Genomic DNA, 20,952 nt, shown 5'->3' on the forward strand with positions numbered 1-20,952 from the left:
TAAATATGAAATTAAAGTTAGATTAGCTTAACTTACTGGTTAGATTTTGAAAACTAAGCCACTAAATGGCATTTTTGCAATGTGCAAAAAGTTTACTTTCTGATTTTCGCAGAATTTGAAATATAAAAGTCAAATTTATGTTATCATTCCCTACTATGAAACAATTCTTAAACAATGGTTCATCTCCTAGATTGCAAAAACCACAGAAGAGATCACAACAAAATAATTAAATTGCAAGCTCCAGTGAATCTGTGAGCAAAGGAAAGCAACACTTAAACAAATTTGTTTCTTTGCCAATATATATTATGCTTAACATAACATGTAGAGACAGTGGCCTTTGAACAATAGGAACATCCCACTGAACAATAGCTGTGACTTCAGTGTTCAGACCAGGCATAGCCCCCATCAAGATGCTACTTAAATGTTAAAGAGTTCATGTGGATTTTTTAAGTCAGGTTCTGCTAAGGTATCATTGTTAATAGTGCTATTACCTGCGGTAAAAATGTGTTAATTACTAAGATCTTATTGGAAAGGTAAAGATATACTTGTATTGGTGGACACTCACAGCTAATAAATTACACTATGTTAGCAGATCTCAGAACACACCACTATTAAATTTGATACTTTGCGTTTTTTTCCCAACAAACTTACAGCAACATGACATTATTCTACTACAGATAAGGAAACTGATAATAACTTTGCAGAACTTCACTTTAAACGAATCTGAACTAATCCTTTAATATTAAGCTTTTGTGGAACCTTTGGAACGTCATGATTTTGTCAAAGTCTGGACCACCATTACTTCATTAATTTTAGTTATAGAACGTTGCAAAAGTCTTCAGTATACACACACACACACACACACACACACACGCACACGCACAGGTATATATACACTGCTCAAAAAAGTAAAGGGAACACTCAAATAACACATCCTAGATCTGAATGAATGAAATATTCTCATCGAATACTTTGTTCTGTACAAAGTTAAATGTGCTGACAACAAAATCATACAAAAATCATCAATGGAAATCTAATTTATTAACCAATGGAGGCCTGGATTTGGAGTCACACACAAAATTAAAGTGGAAAAACACACTACAGGCTGATCCAACTTTGATGTAATATCCTTAAAACAAGTCACAATGAGGCTCAGTATTGTGTGTGGCCTCCACGTGCCTGTATGACCTTCCTACAATGCCTGGGCATGCTCCTGATGTGACGATGGATGGTCTCCTGATGGATCTCCTCCCAGACCTGGACTAAAGAATCCGCCAACTCCTGGACAGTCTGTGGTGCAACGTGCCTTTGGTGAATGGAGCGAGACATGATGTCCCAGATGTGCTCAATCGGATTCAGGTCTGGGGAACGGGCGGGCCATTCCATAGTTTCAATGTCTTCATCTTGCAGGAACTGAGGTCTAGCATTGTCCTGCATTAGAAGGAACCCAGGACCAACGTCACCAGCATCTGGTCTCACAAGGGGTCTGAGGATCTCATCTCGGTACCTAATGGCAGTCAGGCTACCTCTGTTGAGCACATGGAGGGCTGTGCGGCCCTCCAAAGAAATACCACCCAACATCATTACTGACCCACTGCCAAACCGGTCATGCTGAAGGATGTTGCAGGCAGCAGATCACTGTCCACGGTGTCTCCAGACTCTGTCACGTCTGTCACATGTGCTCAGTGTGAACCTGCTCTCATCTGTGAAGAGCACAGGGCGCCAGTGGCGAATTTGCCGATCCTGGTGTTCTATAGCAAATGCCAAGCGTCCTGCACGGTGTTGGGCTGTGAGCACAACCCCCATTTGTGGACGTCGGGCCCTCATACCATCCTCATGGAGTCAGTTTCTAACCGTTTGTGCAGACACATGCACATTTGTGGCCTGCTGGAGGTTATTTTGCAGGGGTTGTTGCCCTCCTACAGCCTCCTCCACATCTCCTGGTAGCGCCTCCAGGCTCTGGACACTACGCTGACAGACACAGCAAACCTTCTTGCCACAGCTCACATTGATGTGCCATCCTGGATGAGCTGCACTACCTGAGCCACTTGTGTGGGTTGTAGAGTCCGTCTCATGCTACCACGAGTGTGAAAGCACCACCAACATTCAAAAGTGACCAAAACATCAGCCAGAAAGCATAGGTACTGAGAAGTGGTCTGTGGTCCCCACCTGCAGAACCACTCCTTTATTGAGTGTGTCTTGCTAATCGCCAAAGATTTCCCCCTGTTGTCTTTTCCATTTGTACAACAACATGTGAAATTGATTGTCAATCAGTGTTGCTTCCTAAGTGGACAGTTTGATTTCACACAAGTTTGATTTACTTGAAGTTATATTGTGTTGTTGAAGTGTTCCCTTTATTTTTTTTAGCAGTGTATATACCTGTGTGTGTGTATATATATATATATATATATATATATATATATATATATATATATATATATACACACACACACACACATATATATAAGCTCACAGTGATCAGATGTTGGTCTAGTGATGAAGTGATGAAGAGTTGACAAGTTTAAGCCCCAGCCTAAACTTGTCAACTCTTCATCACTAGACCGACATCCGATCACTGTGAGCTTAATGGAGAAACTCTGGCCATGTGTGTCTGTGTGTGCGTATATATATATATATATATATGGTCACTTCTACCTATTCTCTATACTATCAGCTAATTTAGACTTATATGTCTAATTTTACTTCAGGTGTCTACGAATGTTTTAGACCATATTAAGCCCAATGGTAGACAAGACATCTGTTAAAAATTTAGTAGCATTTTTTCCACAGTCTTCCAAAATCTGAGATCATGGCTCGTATTTATCAAACTTCTAAAACTTTTCAGTGTTGAGAATTTCAGAAAGTCACTTCTACTTCCAGACTTAAGTGTAAATGGAAGTTATCAAAATTCTTAAGGCTAAGAATAACTCTTACTCTCCCGGTTATTTAAGAATGCTCCAGAGGTCTCTCAACTGGTTAGGAGATGCCAGTAGGGGCATGTGATGGAACTGAGAAGACAGAGAAGTATGCAAATCTCCCAGGATGGATAAAATTATTTAAAAAGGTTATTAATCCTCAGTTTATGTGAAAATAAATAAATGAAAAATGAAAACCTTGCATTTCAGATAAATGTTCTATCATCATTAATGCAGGATCCTGGGTACACTCCACTCCAGAAATCGCAGCACTGTCCTCTCCATGGCTGCAGTGATGATGCAGCATTAAATTTTGTGTTTCTATACACAACTAAGTTAACCACCCCCTGTTTCAAATGTATCACCAAGAAATGAATGGAACAAACAGGAAATTGCTTGTGTCTAATTTACTACATGAATATGTTGGATTATTTCAGACATGCTTTATACACAAAATAAATAAAACATTATTGTGCTGAATGGGAACTTGTTTTAAGATTTTCCAAATTTGATCTTGCATTTCTCTGAGAATATTCTTAAGTAAGAAAATTGATTCAGTGATTGGTCCTTGCCTGGGGTTTTCTACATATATCAGAATCAGAATCAGAATCAGCTTTATTGCCAAGTCCATGCATACAAACAAGGAATTTGACTCCGGTACACTTTGCTCTTTTGTTCTGTTTTTGCATTACAGAATATACAAATTTACAATTTACAATGTACAATATACAATGTACAATGCAATATTCTGCATTACAGAATATACACATTTACAATTTACAATGTACAATATACACATATCTAATAGAAAAGGTGCATTTGCAACATCTGTATGCTGTTGTTCTGTACTCTATTGAATGTTCATCAGAGAAACAGCCTGGGGGAAGAAACTGTCTTTGTGGCGGCTGGTTTTAGTGAACAGTGCTCTGTGGCGGCGGCCTGAACGTAAAACTCTAAACAGTTTATGTGCAGGGTGTGTGGGGTCTGCAGAGATTTTGGCAGCTCTTTTCTTGACCCTAGACCTGTATAAGTCCTGGATGGAGGGAAGGTCAGCTCTGATTATTCTCTCTGCAGACCTGATTATTTGTTGCAGTCTGGACCTGTCCTGTTTTGTGGATGAGCCAAACCACACTGAGATGGATGAAGACAGGACATACTGAATTATGGCAGTGTAGAAGATGACCAACAGCTCCTGTGGAAGGTTGAACTTCTTGAATTGCCTCAGGAAGTAGAGTCTCTGCTGGGCCTTCTTTCGAACAGTGCCTATGTGCGAAGACCATCTCAGGTCCTCAGAGAGGGTGGTTCCTAAGAACCTGAAGTGGTCCACGGCCGATACAGTGTTGTTGAGGATGGTGTATGGGGGTGGTGTTCTCCGAACGTCCACCACCATTTCCACAGTCTTGAGTGGGTTCAGTTCAAGGTAGTTCTGACCGCAGCAGTGTACCAGCCGATCCACCTGCTGTCTGTATGCAGACTCATCACCGTCCTGGATCAGTCCAATGACAGTGGTGTCGTCTGCAAACTTAAGGAGTTTCACGGACGAGTCCGATGATGTGCAGTCATTTGTGTACAGAGAGAAGAGGAGTGGGGATAGAACACACCCCTGCGGGGCACCAGTACTTATTGATCTGGATCGGGAGAAGATGCTCCCCAGTCTCACCTGCTGCTGTCGGTCTTTCAGGAAGCTGTTGATCCACTGACAGGTGGAGGCTGGGACGTTGAGCTGTGTTAGCTTCTGGTGGAGGATGTCTGGTATGATAGTGTTGAAGGCCGAGCTGAAGTCTACAAACAGGATCCTGGCGTATGTCAATGGGTGGTCGAGGTGTCGCAGGATGATGTGTAGACCTAAGTTAACAGCATCATCTGCTGACCTGTTTGCTCGTTAAGCAAATTGCAGGGGGTCCAGCAGGGGGCCTGTGATGTCTTTCAGGTGCTTCAACACCAGCCGCTCAAAGGATTTCATGACCACAGACATCAGGGCTACAGGCCTGTAGTCATTTAATCCTATGATGGTGGGTTTCTTGGGAACCGGGATGATGGTGGATCGTTTGAGGCAGGAGGGGACGTCACATTTCTCCAGTGACTTGTTGAAGATCCTTGTGAGGATCGGAGCAAGTTGATGTGCACAGGCTTTCAGACATGATGGGGAGACGTTATCAGGTCCTCCAGCTGTCTTTGTTTTCATGCGCTGAAAGAGCCTGTTTACCTCTTCCTCGGAGATCTTTAGTGCAGGCAGAGGATCTGATGGTGGGGGGTTGGTTGCTTTATGGGAGGAATTTGTTCCTGAATGGGATGTAGAGGGGATGATTTGAGGTGTGAATGGCTTCTTGTCATGTCTGCAGTAGAAGCCATTCAGACGGTTGGCCAGGAGACGACTCTGTTCAGGATGGGTGGAGGGGCTCTTGTAGGCAGTCAGGTTTCTCAGACCAGTCCATACAGCTGAAGTGTCACCAGTAGAAAGGCTGTTCTTAAGCTTCTCACTATATCACCCATAACCAGCTTTGCTGCACAGCAACATGTTCTAAACCAGCACTGAGACTGATGCTTGAGATTTGGTCCTACGCTTCAGTTTAACTTTTAATGTTTTAAGTCCATTCTTAAGAGTATTTCTGAAAAGTTTGATACATAAGGGTCCTTATCGCTAAGGTAACAGGGCCAGCAGGGAAACTTAGAATATCCCCATGATAATGGGTGATCCCAATGTCTTCTTAGGTCCGAAGGTGTGTATACATATTTTTTTCCTTTCAATGCAGAGGACCAGCAGCTCCAATCCAAGCTGTCTCCAAATGACAAAGCTCATCACCCTTTCTCTGAGCCTAAGCAATTCATTTCAGCTGCCTGTGTTTCAGTCTGCTGGCTTCTTCAGGCCACGACCTTCAGCATGCACTGGAGCAAATATGTTTGAGGCCATGGTTCTCAAATGGAAAAAGGTGGAAGGTCTGCTTCAAGGGGATGACTTTAAGTATCTTTGGGTCTTGTTCACAAAGGATGGTAGGATGGAACAGACAGATTAGGGCTTCATCTGCAGTAATGCAGGTGCTGCTCCAGTCTTTTTAGGTGAAGAAAGAGCTGAGCCTCATAAAGCAAAGTTTTGGATTCACCAATCTGTCTATGTTCCAACCCTCACCTATGACCATGAGATATGGGTCATAAAAGGAAAAGATCCAAGATATAAGCAAAGGAAATGTCTGGGTTTCCCTCCTGGACCTGTTACACCAGCAATCTGATCTCGAATTAGTGGAAGACAATGGATAGATGGTGTCTCAAATATTATTCTCCCGGACATGATCCATGTCTCAGGACCATCTTACCTTTTAGACCACGGGAGTCATTTTTTTATTGCTAATCCTGTTCAGCCAGTAACTGAACCTGCCTTTGAATAACCTGAATAATAACCATGATAACATTTCAACCAATAGCATTCCTTCAAGTATACCACATTCATATAGTAATAGTAGATGCACCAGTACATTGAGAGCTTCAGCTTTCAGATCCATTCCTTCTTTACCACAACAGACTAAAGCAGCAACCTTATTGCAAACAAAGCCCTACTCTGTCTATCCTTCATCATTCAGCTCCATCCTGCCATGATGAGCCACTTCCAGCAGGGAAGGATGTGAAAGTTAGTTTTGGTGTGAGATGGCTAGCAGGTTAGGGGGGTTGGGCGCGCCAGTCCAGGGCATCATATCTTTACCCCAAAAACGCTCAGTGGGTAGTGATTTGTACATCTGGCCATCAGCAGACTATTTTTCTACCTACAAGTCTCCATTTAACACAATGCACCATGTTTCATATAAAAAAAAACTGACTGTGGTTATATGCAGCACCTTTTTAACTAGGTTGCTTATTTAACCAGTGGCAGCTGGGGCTGGCTTTATATTTACTGTGCAGACCTGTTGCTTGGTAACTCTCAGCAGGAAAGCAAAATATGGTCCAGTTCTTTGAGCATTAAGGGGTACAGAATTTGTCCTTTCACCTGCAAAAATTCATGACTGATGTTAGCTTACTGTTCAGCTAGCATCTTGTTTAACAAAAGGATGGTGATATTAAAAAATACATTTTGACCATTAAATCTAATAGCATTTGTTTCCCTTAGTCCTATATATCTCCAAACTGCTTCATTATTAAATGAGTCCAAGTCAAATCATGTGACAGTGAACATGCCCACTCTTCTTCAGTCTTGACTGACTTCATTTAAGTGTATTTTTTTAACTTGAGTTTTTTGAGTGGAACTTAATCAACCAAGATTGTCGGGGTTTTTTTCTTTTCAACTTGAGCTAATGAACAATGACCCTTTGCTGTTGCCTCTTCCCGTACATGGCTACCCTCCATTCCAATACTGAAACTATTGAACACATCACGATTCATGAAGGCTTATGGAAGATTACCTGTCATGAAGGGGGGACTAAAATTTCCACACCTTTGTAAAATCTAGAATCAGTACAGGAGCATTTTATTTTCTTGCTTCACATAAATGACCAGCTGCAAAAGTCCGATGAATGGTAAAAAACTGAAATGAAACAGAAAAGAGCTAGGTAGTGTTCAGTTTTACAGATACTTTGTAATATTCAGTTATACCACAAACACAGATGGACTGTAATCCTTGGAGATAGGATATTTTGAATGGATTCACTGACTATTTACTCACAGACATTACTTTTTTAGCTTAAAGGAGCAGTTTACAGTGGGAAACAGTGTTATGCTAATTTGACATCATTGTAGATGTTGAAAGCTTTACAGTTTAGGAAAAAAGGAAAAGGAGCCAGGATCAGTGTAGTTGGGTCCAATAAACAGCATTACGCACGCCATGTTGATACACTGACTGACAAATACAGTTCAGCACCAAGGTAAACCCACAGGAGGAATGTTCTGATTTGGACATAACTTGGCAGAGAAGTGACCAGTGATGGCATGGATTTGACTAAGTTTGCAAAGAGCCCACATTTCTAGAACTGGCATCAGGGAACATAAATGGTAGTGTCTTGAATATAGAGTGATATGTTACAGACGGTTACCACTGTCAGTTAGTCAAAACAGCTGATAAAGATCAACAAACAGGGTTTCAGACTCAGACTTACTTCACACTTACGTTGCAAAAACAAAGACTTCGTCTTACACTCGTGCCCTAAATGCTACACACTTGACTTAGATTTGTGTACTTGGACTTGATTCCTATCTTAATTTCATGTATTCACTCTCCTTAGTGAGAAGGAATAGTGAAAGAGTGGACTATATAAACACAAGGATTAACAGATGTTAAGTAAATTATCACAAAGGCAAAGCAAAAAGCACTTTGTTTAATTCCTTCAGAAATTCCACATGAACAGGTGTTTTAATCTTGTATTTTTCCTTAAATTCAATTTATTGTTTATTTATAGGGTAAATATTGCACTTTATCAATTTTAAAATAGTTTAAAGCAGTCCCTAACCTTTTTGCATGTTGAATTAACTGTTAAAGATTAAAAACAAATTATTCAGTGTTGTTTTGTTCAATTGGGCCCAAGGACCAAGAGTGTAGGATTTGAGATCCTAACCTCCAGCAGTGCAGTGTTAAACTCAGACTAAATGGCATGTCTTTAATGAGAAAATGTTTATTTCCATTATTAGAGACTTGAGAGTTGAATTGGACCTGCCCTTTATAGATTTGAGACTTCACTTGTGCTTTGAGTGAAATACTTTAGAGTTGACTTAAACTTGTCCCTCAAAGACTTAAGACTCAACTTGGAGCTTAGGCAAAATACTTGAGACTTGACTTAGGCTTACCCTTTAGAAGTTTGACACTTCACTTGAGCTTTTGATAAAAGACTTGGGATTTGAGTTAGACTTGACCTATAAAGAATTGAGCGCTGGGTGAAAGACTTCAGAGTTGAATTGGACTTGCTTCAGAATGACTGAAGACTTGATTTGGCTAGACCATTAAAGACTTGATACTTGCCCCTCAAAAACTTAAGCCTCAACTCGAACTTTGGACAGAAGACTTTAAACTTCACTTAGACTCCCCTTTTAAAGATTTGAGACTTCGTATGAGGCGCTGGCACAGTTGTAGAGCGCACGGCCCATGTATAGAGAGGCTTTGATCCTCAATGCGGCTGTCCCCTGTCTGTCTACTTTCAAAGAAAAATGACAAATAAAGGCTACTAGTGCCACAAAAAAATCTTAAAAAAAAGAGACTTCAACTGAGCCTTGGAAGACTTGAGACTTGATTTGGCTACGCTATTAAAGACTTGATACTTAACTTAGACTTTGGGTGAAAGACCTAAGATTTGACTGGACATTGTGCAAGAGACTTGACTTAAACTTATGACAAAAGACCCGAGACCTGACTTGGACCTGTGAAAAATTACCCTTGAACATCTCTACATCAGAATGAGGCCAGGTGGTGTTATTGTAAATTTGCCATGCAGGCAAGGCATCTAGATGCCAGAGGTTAAAAAAACAGCTTGACTTTCTGCATGGTTTTATAAAGAGTAAGGTCCGATTTGGGTCCAATTTTAAATTATGTCCAAATCAAAACATTCCTTCTGGATACTAAACATGGTACTTAACTGTTTCACTAGTAAATGTATTTAAATGACTTAAATGAAGACAAGCAATGAGAGAATATTTGATCCATTCTAGACTACGAAGAAAGGCGATAACATTGAGGTTATTTATTTTGTTGAAATGGTTAATTTTGTTCATACACACCTAAAGAAATACCTGTTAAAACACCATTCACAATCTGAAACCTCTCAATTCTCCTCTGCAAGAAGGAAAATATAGTATTTTGTTGTGAATGTGGGACTTTTATGATGTTATTCCCATGACTGTCGATGAGTGAAAGTATCCCAGACTCTTCCATTATCCTGACAAGTAGGTTTCCTTGTAGAAGAGGCATCAGTACATACCTCAGCTGAATAACAACAGATAACAAATCCCAAAAGGAGTTAAGCTGTAACCCAGTCATTGTTCTGTGTACGCTGCCACATGATGCATAATGTACATTGTAGCACTGGAATAAATCAACTTTTTTTCTGGATGGCAAATAGAATAACTATGTCTCTAGTATATTCGTCACTGTTTTATTAAATTTGCAGGTAAACTTTGTCTCAGCAAAGATAAATTTAACCCATTAAAACCATCTTCAGCTATGGCTATCACCCTATTTTCTTTGCTGTTAAACATTAACCTTTATTTTGAAATAACCATTTATGCTTTATTTCACATTTCCCTTCCCATGAGGATGGGAAGTACCAAGTGTCACACTTGAAAGGATGGTTGGCAAAATGTGTTGACAGATACAGACATCACAGTTTTTTCCCTGTGAAACTGTGAAGCAATCCTGAAACATGATTACAGAAAAACGTATTGATATCAACATAAACACTGCTCTAAAGGGCGCACAGCTGCCGGGACGTGGTTCCAGGATGAACTGTGAAGTACAGATAACACCCACATTCACACACAGGGCCATTAATGTTCAAATAACAAGCTACTATTCATGTCCACATGCACAAACAAGGCTCAGCCTGGTTAATTACAGCCAATTCCGCAGGGATTTGGCAGGACACCGATATCCCGCAAGAGTGGCAGAGTCATTCACCCTCTAGTAGTTGCTACACAACCCCATGCAGACACATGCTGCAGGAGAAACACAGGGAACAGCTCAACTGCATCTGAATGACTACAGGCTAAATAAAAAACCTTCTTGCTGCTACAAGATGATAAAGATATCTGAGACTCTGAATGTGTACCAGCAGATACAAATATTTTTCCCAGTGCAAATAAAAATATCACCCCAGTTACAACAGATGCCCAGTCTTGATAATACACTGAGGAGGTAAGCCTTCTATAGTTTTCTTTTGTAACAACAACAAAATTGCTTAGTTATGAAAGGCAAGAAAAGAGACATTAAAGATAATATTGAATGTTTTATTTGTACTTCTTGCTAACAAATCAAACACATCTGGGTAATTAATTATTGGTTTCTACTGCAGGATTTTACAAAACACAAGAATTTTAAAAAGTGCACTGAAAGATAAAATGTTTTCTGTTGTGTGCATTTGAGTTGATGACATAACAAGAGGCAGAAGAATTAGCCATTAGTAAACTATGTTTACAGAGATATATTGTGATGCTAAAGCAAAGAGAGAAAGTGACAATGATTTTCTTTGACTAGTACAAATCTGTTAATATCTTCCATCAGATTGGTGCATATTTGCCACTCGTAAAATAAGTAAATGATGTATTCTGTTTTTATTATTTTAGAAAGTTACATAATTTCCAGTACAGCAGGACTGTTTATAGTGTGAACCCATAACAACTTTGCTTGAAATGATTGCTGATGATCTGTCATAATGAAATCTGACCATTGCAGTCTGTCTTGGTATTCTCCACCAAGAACTTCCATGTTGTTTGTTGCTGTCAATTTCCCTGGCACCTAAAAGGTCTTCTTACATGTGATTGTAATGTTCTGCTGCATCAGTATGAAGTACAAACAAAAATTATTTTTAATTAAAAACTTGTGCATCGTGAGCAAACAAGAAAAACGCAATTTTACGTATTTAGAAGAGTTCTGATCAGTTGCCTCATGCCTTATGTGATGTCACCACAGGCATATGCGGTTGGAAGGCCTTTTTGGGGAGGGTAAATTGATTTTACACAAAAGTCTGGATAGTTGCTATAAAAGTCCAACCACACAGTGAGAAAATGCAACGCAATGTAAGCAGGGGCCTGAATACTGAAGAACAACATGTGAAGGAGTTGGTATCTGAGCATCCTGAGGTTAATCTCACTGTGAAAAGATCCTTTGGGAACAGCTTGCGGCAGGCAGGAGGGAAGTTTTTATTAATTTATGAAATTTATCATGAACCGCATTTCTCTCTCAGCTTGACCAAAAGGGAGTAACAGACAGTTACATATGTTTAATACCCTGCATACCACTTTCAGCCAACGTGGTTAGGCATACACTTGGGAAAATCAGAGAGAATGGGTGTATTGATTTAGTTTTTTTGCGTTTTAATGCACACTGCCTACTGTTGGAGAGTGGGTGTGAAGGACCTTTTTATTCCACCAAAGCTCTTTTCATTGTAATTTGTTTTAGCACCCAACATTAACTGTTTCTGTGTATTTGTCTCTTTAAAGCTTGTAGTTTCCTATCCATCCCTCTCTCAGAGAGATCTGAGGCAGAATAAACAAATACAAATGTGCCTCTCTGTTGGAAGCTGCCACAGTTTTCCTGCGTCATTTAGCTGTGAAAAAAGCAGAGGGCCTATCCATCTAAGCATCTAAGTATGTGACTTGACTTTTAATTTAGAAGTGAACAACCCAGAGTGAGCGTGTGCATGTGTACACACCTGTGTATACAGGTAAATTCCTATGATCCTTGACTGATTGTCGTTCACATGACAGAATCATTTCAGCCAAGGCCAGAAAGTAAGATCTATGATCACATCTTGCATTGTGCTGCACAGTAAAACTGACTAACTTTTTTTACATAAACAGCCACGGATATTTGCACTGACAATTTACATCACTCAGCTTCATCTGCCAATGCTTAATGATCCACTACACCAGCACTGAATGGGACTGAGACAAGCTGTGAAGTGACAGGAGACAATGACCTTTCAAGGTAAGTACCAGTAGTAAGCAAAAGATGCTGTTAAATGTCAGAAATGACTGCAGAATTTTATGAAGTATATCACACGTTTTATTAGAACATTTTAAACTAAACGACAATTGCAGGTAAGTTCAGGTTTGTAAGAAAATATACAGGGGTCGGACAATGAAACTGAAACACCTGGTTTTAGACCACAGTAATTTATTAGTTTGGTGTAGGGCCTCCTTTTGCAGCCAATACAGCGTCAATTCGTTTTGGGAATGACATATACAAGTGCTGCACAGTGGTCAGAGGGATTTTAAGCCATTCCTCTTGCAGGATAGTGGCCAGGTCACTAGGTGATACTGGTGGAGGAAAACGTTTCCTGACTCGCTCCTCCAAAACACCCCAAAGTGGCTCAATAATATTTAGATCTGGTGACTGTGCAGGCCATGGGAGATGTTCAACTTCACTTTCATGTTCATCAAACCAATTTTTCACCAGTCTCGCTGTGTGTATTGGTGCATTGTCATCCTGATACACAGCACCGCCTTCAGGATACAATGTTTGAATCATTGGATGCACATGGTCCTCAAGAATGGTTCGGTAGTCCTTGGCAGTGACGCACCCATCTAGCACAAGTATTGGGCCAAGGGAATGCCATGATATGGCAGCCCAAACCATCACTGATCCACCCCCATGCTTCACTCTGGGTATGCAACAGTCTGGGTGGTACGCTTCTTTGGGGCTTCTCCACACCATAACTATTCAGTAACAGTAAAGGTGGACTCATCAGAGAACAATACATGTTTCACATTGTCCACAGCCCAAGATTTGCACTCCTTGCACCATTGAAACCAACGTTTGCTATCTTGGTCACAGATGCGCCAGCAAGACGTGCACCAACAATTTGTCCTCTTTTGAACTCTGGTATGTCACCCATAATGTTGTGTGCATTTCAATATTTTGAGCAAAACTGTGCTCTTACCCTGCTAATTGAACCTTCACACTCTGCTCTTACTGGTGCAATGTGCAATCAATGAAGACTGGCTACCAGGCTGGTCCAATTTAGCCACGAAACCTCCCACACCAAAATGACAGGTGTTTCAGTTTCATTGTCCAACCCCTGTATATGTGGAAAAAGTAGTGGATACAATATATACAAATTGATGAATTACCAAAAAAAAAAAGCAAAAATGAAAATTCACAAATACAGATACTTCACCTGTGGAACAATCTACACCAGTGTTTTTCAATTCTTGTCCTGATGACCCACTGTCCGGCATGCTTGACGCAGCTTGATTACAAACTGGCAATTAACAGGATTCTGCAGAACTTAATGTTATGCTGTGGTGGTTGTCGAAGCCGTCTCTGCTTCCCCGGGTCCATTGATTTGGGCACAAGTTTCAAAAGAGTGAAATAAACACAAAGTACAATCAGCTTAAGTTCGCCTCTGCACAGAGTGAGAGAGATGCCCCAGCCAACACCTGCGAGCAATAACTCTGCTCTCTCTCTGCTTCCAGCTCGTTTTATTAAGTCTCCAGGGTGTGTTCAACATTTCCTTTTTTACATATATCATATCACTCAGTTGTATAGCATAACAGTTCCTTTTGTCCAAATAAGGAGTGCTTCCTGTTGTTACTTCCAGCAAGCTCATCTTCTCCTGTCTCCTTCACTCCCATCCGCTACTCCCCTCTCCTTCACCAATTTATTACCTCTATCCACACATTCCAGTTACACAAATAGATAGTTTATATTCTACAACCCCCCCTTTTGAACTCTCATAAGAGTTCACACCCTAAAATGTCCTTTAACCAAGTACTTCTAAGAATAAGTAGAAATAATTAAAAATATTACTGTACCACCTGTAAAACGAGAAAATCATTAAGAAAACATGCATCCATCTTATTATGCATCCATGAATTCACACTCTGAGTCCTCATCCTGGTTATGGTCAATTTGCAACAGTGGCATCGTTATCTTTGGATCCCTCCGCTCAATTGTGGAGGTGATGAGGCGCACCATCAGAGAATGAATGCATGGTACACAACAACATCCACAGGTCACCATTATAGCTACAAATACTGCAATAGAAATCATCAAAGACATTATCAAACCCTTCCAGTGTCCAAACATGCCTGACATCCACTCCTCCAGGGGATTATCAATTCCAGAATGTTCATGGATGGTGGCGGAGAGGGTCTTAAGTCCCTCTAAAGCCTTTGACACTGAACCATCCGGTGCAGTGTTATTGGGAATAAAAGTACAACACATATCTCCAAACATGGCACACACGCCACCCTTTTCAGCTAACAATGCCATCCTATTTTGTACTGCCATGAGGGAAGTTGGGGCCAATTGTTCAGATAAACTTTCTACAGCGTCTCGAGTTAGATTGGCCAGACGCAAAACATTATACTGAATATAATTAATGCGGTCTACGTTTTTGTTGGGGGTTACTGGGAACAAGGCAGCTATAATAGGGATGTTTTCAAATCCAGCTGATATTTGGTCCGCAAGTTTATACTCATTTGGGACTCCTCGTGGAACTCCAACTGCATCTATATAGGGGAACCCTGACTCAGGTCAAAAGTGGTTGGAGCGATTCTTCTCATAATATGTGTTCTCCTCCTACGAGTGAGTGCCAGTGCCTTATTTTGTTGATATGTCACAGAGGTAAAATTAGGGCCAATTAAAATCAACGGGGCCTGCAATCTGACCACTGCACATACTCCTATGGTGTTATTTGGTATATTAGTGAGACGTCTATGTCCTCCGCAGTAGTAATATAATTGCACACAGGTCGCCCCTTCGCGCAATCAGCCTGTATTATGGGGCTACCACATAAATACACATCATATCCCCTCCAGGCCGTCGGATTTTGCCTGCAATCTATGACTTCACACAGGTCAAACTGAAAAGTGGTAGTTGCCCCTAACATGTAATTTAGTTCTAATCCCCCATAATATTTAACGTATACGTCCTTGGATGGAGTTACCCTAGACCTTTTGGACACCTTCCCGGAGTGGTTTTCAGAACATGTCTGGAATGGAAGTTCACAAAAATACCCTAAGATAAACGTAACAATGAATACTGAGAGAAACACACCACCTATGATGAAACTCCTAGAGAGTCTAGTTCCCTTGCTTTGGGTACTCATTTTTCTTAAAACTTATGAAACTTAAAATATAAACATATAAAGTTAAATCATAACCTGAAAAAAGATACAAAAAAATCAAAATGTAGTATAAAATATAAAATGTTTGCCGAACAGTGTCTTCTGGGGTGGGAGGGAAACTCTACCACTCCTAGTGAGACGGAAACTCAATCACTTCCGCCTCTTCTTCTGCTATTCTTCTTCTGTCTTCAGCTCTCAGGGCAGACTAACCCTGGGCTAATTTCTCTCACCCGGGGATTATTCTGCCCCTTCTTGGGTGAGAGACGTGAGATTGTTTTTTCCTGTGTTTTCACTCAGATCTTCCTGGACCTGAGAAAGGGATCGTTGAGGTGGTTCTGCTCCTGCACACTGGCTCCAGTGATACCAAGTAGCACCTTTGCCCTTCAGCCTGACTGCATGGGTTGTCCTGTGACCTGAAATGGACCGGTCCACCTTCTGACCACTTTCTTTTGATGACTTTCAGGAGGACCCACTCGGCTTCCGAGGTGGTGATTCCAACCCTGGTCTCTGGTTCTGCTGGGATCTGTTTGGAGAAAGCTGTAACAAGACTGTGGAGAGATCTGTAATAATCACGATGAGACATAGATTGTTCACACTCAGTGAGAAACGGTAACCTTGTTTGGGGGCCTGGAAATGGCCTCCCTGTTTGCAGCTCATGTGGGGTCAAACCATGTTTCTGATTTATAGAGCTCGGTACAGACATCAGAGCTAATGGTAAGGCAGTAACCCAATTCATTTTGGTATGTGCACAGATTTTAGCCAATTTGGTTTTAAGGGTTTGATTCATTCTTTTAACCTTCTCCTGTGACTGTGGATGGTACACAGTGCCAAATGAGTGTTTCAGTCCCAGGAATTTTTCCACTTCCTTTAGATCCTCATTTTTGAAATGTGTTTCATTGTCAGACCTTATTTTAGCTGGAAAACCGTGTCTAGGGATATAACGATTTATCAAACACTTCACCACAGATTTGCTGTCTTCCTTTTTTGTAGGCCATGCCTTCGGCCATCGAGTAAATGCATCCACACACACCAACAGATATCTGAACCCATTTACTCTCTCAGTCATGTCTGTATAATCAATGATAACCTCTTTTCCTGCTATTGGGTATACTGGAAACTTTCCAGGTGCTGGCTTCAAGGTTGGTCTAACATTGAACTGCCTGCACATCTCACATGAATTAATTGAATGCACTGCCATTGGTTTCAAAAAAGGGTGCCACCAGTGTTTGAGATTTTTCAACATTTGCGTTGTTCCCACATGTCCTACTCCGTGTGCTTCTTCTAGGGCTACTTTGGTAAGACCTGGTGGCAAGATGGGACGTCCGTCTGGGCTTCTCCAGAGACCACTATGCTCCTAGTTCCAGAGCAGCTATTACTGCCAAAACGTCTGCTCTCTGCGCTGATTGTGCGTCTGTCAGTTCCTTTGCCTGTACTGTGACAAAATCTGTCCCTGTGTCTTCCACCACCGCGTATGCTGCCTTAAGTCCTTCTGTGTCATGTCTGAAGCAGCACCCGTCTGTGTACAGGTTTCGGGCGTCTGTTAGGGGTGTACTTTGTAGATCTGGTCTGATTTTTTCATTGAACTCCACTTTTTCTGCGCAGACATGTGGTGTACCGGTAATTATTCTATCTGCCATGTTTATTCCTTCATGTGTGTATGTGATGTTTGGGGCCTCCAGCACCTTACTCAGCCTCTGTTGTCTCAATGGTGAGAGTGTGAAAGCCTGAGAGTTCACAAAGGCCACCACACCATGTGATGTCAATATGTTAAGAGGATGTCCCATCATTATGTGAGCTGTTTTTTTGGATTATTTTAGCCATCCCTGCTGCGTGTCGGGTGCATTCATGATGTCTTTGTTCAATATTGTCCAACATTACACTTATGTACATTAGCACTGTTCTTATTCCCCCTTTTTTCTGGAACAGCACACCATTTGCCGTGTGTGCTGTGACAGAAACATCCAACTGGAAGGGCAACGTGTAATCTGGGTGTGCCAAATGTGCAGCTTGCGAGAGGCTGGTTTTTAAGTTAATGAACGCTTCTTCAGCTTCTCTGCTCCATTCAAGCGGGGCAGTGAGGTTTCTCATGCCCTGTTTTTTGACAAGATCTCTAAGGGGTGCAGTGAGGTCAGTGTAGCCAGGCAAAAAAGATCTGCTATACCCTGTGAGTCCTAGGAAAAACAACATGTCCTTAACCAGGAGTGGTTTTGGGTGGGACAAAACTGCAGATTGGTGAGCTGGGGACATCCCCGTGCCAGGTTGGGAAACAACTCTGCCCAGAAAGTCAACCTGGCGTCTGCAGATTTGGAGTTTGGCTTTGCTAACCTTGTAGCCTTTTTTGGCCAAATACGACAGGACAATTGCTGTTGCCTCAAGGCATTCAGCCACAGCGGGTGTTGCGAGGAGAATGTCATCCACGTACTGAATCAGAGTGGTGTTTGGTGGTAATGGGCAATCTTGGAGAGAGTCTTTCTGAACCTGATTGAAAATTTCTGGAGAAAGCGCGAATCCCTGCGGCAAACGAGTGTATCTATACCTATGGGATTTATAGGTAAATGCGAAAATGTCCCTGCATTCCTCAGCTAAAGGAAGGCAGAAGAATGCGTTGGCTAGGTCAATGCAGGTAAACCAGCAATGCTCAGGGTTAAGATTTGTCAGAGCAACATAGGGATTGGGCACGGGAAGGGTAGGGGTGGCCAAAGCTGCATTTATGGCCCGTAAATCATGTGCCATGCGCCATTTACCCGTCCCTTTTTTCTCCACTGGCAGAATGGGTGTGTTCCATGAAGAGGAATGTGCGGACTCTAAAACACTTGAGTTCCAGAGGCCTTCCACTGTATCTTTAATGCCTAGTTCTGCTGCTGGTTTGTGAGTGTATTGGGGCTTCCATATTGGTTGGTCGGTGGTCAACTGAAAGGTAATGGGGGAACATTGAATCAGGCCTACATCTGTGGGCCCCTCTGCCCAGAGGGTGGAAGGCATTTTTTCCACAATAGCAGCTGCCAGCAGATGGTCTGTTTTTTCCCTACCATGGTGTCTGTCTAACTGAACATGCTCCAGCGTGCCCACATCCGTGGAGTGGTTGAAAATGCGATAAGTGTTCCGTGAGGGCGAGTAAAAAAGGTTGGGGGTTGCCAAAGGCTGCCAATCCTGTAGGTTCAGGGAGCGTTTTAACACACCTTCAAGTTCACGTGCTTCATTACCTGGGTGCAGAGCCAAAGAGACATGAGGCACGCCATCAGACCACATCCCAAACCACGCTTCCTGCTCTTCAGCCAAGTGAACCTCGGCCACCACTCCTTCTGGTGCTACATAAATGTCTGTGGTGACAATGTCCCAGTGCGTACCCTCTAACTCATCAGCAAAGCTTTCCTGGTAACATTCACAATTATTTCTATCATAAAACAAGGTGACATGCGGGGGCTCAGGAGGAGGTACATAGGGTGCCAGAGTGGAGACCCAGGATTTCCACGGATGGAAAGCCGAGAGAATGCCTCTGTGCGCGGTCGTTTCAGGTTGCAGCAAAACCCAGTATATGTCAGCCATTGAGTCCTGCAGTGGCTGGAGGAGGTATTGTCCATGTGAAAGAGAAGTGTTATTGCCACAAAATAACTGGGTGCCATTGGGCAGGTGAACCTGCAGTCCATCACTCCCGCATAAAATGGTTGCTCCCATTTTTATCAACATGTCTCTACCCAGTAAATTTACTGGTGTGTCAGTGGAGACTAGATAACTGTGATTCAGTGTCTGTCCACCAATTTCAGTCTTTAAGGGCTTGGTATATGGCAGGACCTGTTTTGCCCCCGAGAACCCCATGACAGCTGTAGTCCTGGTGGAGAGTGTGTTTGGAGGAGCCTGTTTGATGGTTGAACATGTGGCCCCAGTGTCCACCAGAAAAGGAAGGCTATTTCCGGACACAGTCACAGACAGCAGGGGGTCCGCAGTCCCGCTGTCTTCTGGGGTCGTTGGGGACCTTCAGTGGTGCTCAGGCCAGAGACTAGGCTCGTCCCAGGCTGGTAATTGGAGTTGTGGTCCGCGTGTGCCGCGTGCTGGGCCACCTCTGCCTCTGTATGGACGGGCTGGAGGAGCCATGGCGGGACCATAACACCCATATCCTCCGGGTGGACCATTCTTATGGGGGCAATCTCGGGCCCAATGTCCAGGCTCATTGCAGTAGTAACACACATCAGCACTACCCAGTTTCCTCTGCGGTCTCTGGAATCCCCTTGCTCTCGGCCCTCCCCGTCCCCCAAAACGACCAGCATGTCCCTGATATGGGACCGGGGCCTGATGCCACTGTCCTGCTGTTTCCCGATTTCAAGGAAATGGAGGAGCCTGGGGGGGCTGAGACACTGCACCTTCATACATAATTTTAGGTGTTTTACCCTCCTTTTTCTTTTCCCCCACCTTCTGTTTAGCTTCTGCTAATTGCATTTTCAGGAGCTGAGTTTGTAACGTTTTTAATTCACTCTCCTCATTTTGTTTTGGCTCTTTGACTTTAGATAAATGATACATCAGATGGCGCTCCCATACTCCAGTCTCTGCCCCAGGTAGGTCGGGATTATCTTCCATATTAGTTTTAGCCTGCAATGGTAACCCTCTTAAGACAGCATCCCGGAACCAGTCCCTTTGGGGACCAGCTCTGTCTGGATTAGTTCCTGTCTGTGTTTGCCACATGGATTTGCACTGATCTCAATATTCTCTAGGATTTGTGTTTGCATTCCACTCAAATTTTGGAATGGTACGTCCTCTGGTTACTGGATACATTTGTCTAAGAGCTATGCCTATGAGAGTGGAATAGAAGGTAAATGGGTCCCCATCTGGTGTTGTTGTTATACCCGCAACAAGCTCTATGTCCCTACAGCTGTGTGGCTTCATGCATCGTCCAGCAATGGCCCTGTAATCACCTAGAGCTAAAGTGGTGCCTGCTGTCAGGGAGTTCAGTGTCTGTAACCATATAGAGGCACCTTCTGTGATAGGGGGAAGTTTTTCACATAAAGTGGTGAGATCTCCCAGTGTGAATGGCTTGTATCTGTTTCCTCCAAATTGTTGTTGGAACAGTGGACCCATATAAGAAGGTTTGGGCTGGGTTCGGGGTCTCATGTTATAGCCATGTCCAGCAGGGGGAGGAGTAGCCTCAGGTACTCATGGCATTGGGGTTGAGGGAGATGACATAACTTCCTCATTTTCAATTGGTAACTGATTCTGTACTGTAATAGGTGGTGCCTGCATAGTAGCGTCATAATAAGTTACTGCAGTCATTGGTTCTTCTTTTACCCATT

The sequence above is a fragment of the Girardinichthys multiradiatus genome, chromosome 6 (genome assembly GCF_021462225.1).
Source record: "Girardinichthys multiradiatus isolate DD_20200921_A chromosome 6, DD_fGirMul_XY1, whole genome shotgun sequence".
NCBI lineage: Eukaryota > Metazoa > Chordata > Actinopteri > Cyprinodontiformes > Goodeidae > Girardinichthys > Girardinichthys multiradiatus.